The sequence below is a fragment of the Manduca sexta genome, chromosome 13 (genome assembly GCF_014839805.1).
Source record: "Manduca sexta isolate Smith_Timp_Sample1 chromosome 13, JHU_Msex_v1.0, whole genome shotgun sequence".
Taxonomy (NCBI): domain Eukaryota; kingdom Metazoa; phylum Arthropoda; class Insecta; order Lepidoptera; family Sphingidae; genus Manduca; species Manduca sexta.
Window position 1 is genome coordinate 9,420,690 of NC_051127.1, and position 3,243 is coordinate 9,423,932.

General features: G+C 42.6%; 1 pseudogene; it reads left to right on the forward strand.

Annotated features, from left to right (window-relative positions):
• The first annotated feature begins 283 nt into the window (after window positions 1-283).
• On the forward strand, window positions 284-2,735 carry LOC119189200 (annotated as a pseudogene).
• The last annotated feature ends 508 nt before the right edge of the window (window positions 2,736-3,243 follow it).

Below are 3,243 nucleotides of genomic sequence, written 5' to 3' on the forward strand. Positions count from 1 at the left end.
AGTAAGGTTGGGTAAATTAAATGAGCCGTCCGCTACACTTACCCCTCTAGGCTGGTGCATCCACGGTAGTCTACGTGTGCCGCAGAACGAGCGCAAATCGACAATCGCCACTGCTCTCACTGTATTTGAGAATGCAGAGGATTCTATGTCATACGAGGTCGGTTTGCAGCATCTTCATGAGAAAGTCAGACGTTCCTTTGCCTTAGATTCACTAAGAATTTCAGCCACTATGCCGCGTCAAAATGCTGATGACGTACGCGCTATCGCTGACCTGGAACGTACTGCCCTTCTCAAGGACGGTCGTTGGTATGTTTCTCTACCGTGGAAGGATAAGGAGTGTAAGATGCCAGACTCTTACACTGCCGCTGTAAGAAGGTTCCGAGGTATTGAAAATAAAATGGAGAAGGATTCAGGTTTTGCTTACAGGTACAGAGAACGTATTCAACATCTACTGGAAAATGGATTTGCTAGAGTACTTGAGGACTCCGCGCCCACTCCCCGGACATGGTATTTACCTCACTTCGGAGTGGACAATCCGAATAAAAAGAAATTACGTCTGGTATTTGATGCTGCGGCGAAGGTGAAAGGTTCGTGTCTTAATGATTACTTACTCACGGGCCCCGATTTGTTGTCATCTCTATTTGGTATAATGTTACGTTTTAGAGAGAATAAAGTAGCAGTAACAGGTGACATCAAAGATATGTTCTTACGCATAAAAATTCATGACGAAGACCAAGACGCATTTAGATTTATTTGGCGAAATAGTCCTAAAGAAAATATTAAGACGTACGTAATGACATCACTAATTTTTGGAGCTAATTGTTCCCCCTTTATAGCTCAGTTTATAAAGAACAAAAATGCACAGCGCTATGTGTCAACCTTACCGGCCGCTGTTAAAGCAATAACGAATTCACACTACATGGATGACTATATAGATAGTTTGCCTGATGACGAGTCAGCAATAAAAATGGTAAAAAATATAACTAATATCCACTTATCAGGTGGTGTTGAGATTCGAAACTGGACTAGTAATAGCGACGCTGTGTTGAACTCTATACCTGAAGCATCCTTAGGCACTGCAGCCATAAAGTTTAAAAAACTCATCAGCAGTTCGAAGGAGAGCGTATTTTGGGCCTGATATGGTATCCCAAAGATGACGTATGGGGTTTTGATGTGTCTTTGAAACGGATACCCGAAAGCATTATTCATGGTAAGGAGCGCCCTACGAAACGGTTAATGTTAAGAGTAGTAATGTCTATTTTTGATGTTTTAGGTTTCCTATCGCCATTTACTATACAAGGAAAAATTATGCTACAGGATACGTGGCGTCTTAATATTGGATGGGACGACTATATATCAGATGATATTTACGGTAAATGGTGCAAATGGATTAATTTACTTAAGTCTATTCGTGACTTACGCATACCGAGGTACTATCAGGCGCCATTAACAATAAGGCGAGATAGCCAGCCGGCCACGAACCTAACACCTTGCGATTCGCCAGTACTCATCGGACTCACTATGCCGCCGACACCTCCGCTCGCTACGACCGGTGAGGGAAACTCCGTGACAGAGTCCGCAGATGTTATGTCAATGAATATCGGCTATGACAACCTACAATTGCATGTATTTAGCGACGCATCGAGTAAAGCAATGTGTGCGGTTGCATTTTGGCGCTGGAACATTAATGAAAAAATTTATGTCTCATTTATAGCAAGTAAGTGTAGAGTCTTACCAGTTAGGCCTATAACCATCCCAAAAGCTGAACTTGAAGCAGCTCGCCTGGCAGCTAGATTGGCGAATAGTATAATAAGTGAGCATAGATTAACTCCAACCGTTAGATATTTTTGGTGTGATTCAACCACAGTTATCCATTGGATTCGAAACAATACACGGAAGTATAAAACATTTGAAGCTAATCGCCTAGGTGAGATAGATAACTTGACCCGTATACATGAATGGAAATATGTTCCTACGAAGTTAAACGTTGCTGACTTAGGCACCCGAGAATCTTTTGATTGCTCTGTCTTTGAAAGCGAGTGGTTTACGGGACCAGCTTTTTTATACAATGACATGTCTCAGTGGCCTCAGGATCTACTCAATTATGAATTGGTTGATGATAATCTGGAACACGTAGCGGTTACACATATGGAATCGGAATCATCAGTAACGTTATATCACTTACCTGTACCTGATCCTCTACGGTTTTCTTCCTGGCTACGTTTGAAGAGGTCTGCAGCTGCACTGCTAAGATTTGTCGATAAATGCAAAAGACTTCCTGGACAGTTAGACTGCAAGATGATGGATCGAGCAGAATGCTTACTGTTGAAGAGTGCTCAAGCAAAATCATTCCCTATTGAGATAACCGCTTTGACACGAGGTAAACCTGTACCTAAAAATAGTAAATTACTTACCTTGTCACCCTTTTTGGATAATCACGGCGTAATGAGGGTTAATGGGCGGATCAACTCTGCTCTCGGCGTGGACCTAGAAACGAAAAATCCTGTAATATTAGACGGACGACACCCTGTGGCAAAATTAATTGTTCGGCATTTCCACGTAATGGCCGCTCACGGAAACCAAGAATCCGTGGTGAATGAGCTGAAACAAAGATATTGGCTTTTAAAACTTAGACCTACAGTAAAAAAACGTTGTGTCTCAATGTATGTTGTGCAGGATTCGCAAAGCTAGACCACAAGTACCCAGGATGGGAGATTTACCTTTCGCCCGAGTAGCCCATCACAATCGTCCATTTACCTTTTGTGGGTTAGACTTATTCGGTCCTCTGGAAGTTACAGAGGGAAGGCGACGAATGAAAAGATACGGAGTGATATTTACATGTTTGACGGTTCGAGCCGTACATATCGAATTAGTGGGATCGCTCACTGCGGACTCCTTAATTTTGGCCTTGCGACGTATGGCGTCGAGGCGCGGTTGGCCGCGACACATATATTCGGATAACGGAACAAATATGCGAGGTGCCGACAAGGAGCTGCAGAAATCTATTCAAGAAATAGATACTGGAGTTTTAAAAAATGAGGGCGTTAATAATGGTTTTGATTGGACCTTTATTCCTCCAGCGAGTCCCCATTGGGGTGGGGCTTGGGAAAGATTAATTAGAACCATTAAAACTTCACTGAGAATTATATTAAAAGAACGTGCTCCAAGGGAAGAAGTTTTAAACACCTTCATGACAGAGGTGGAAAATATTGTGAACAGCCGTCCCTTGATGCATGTTAGCGT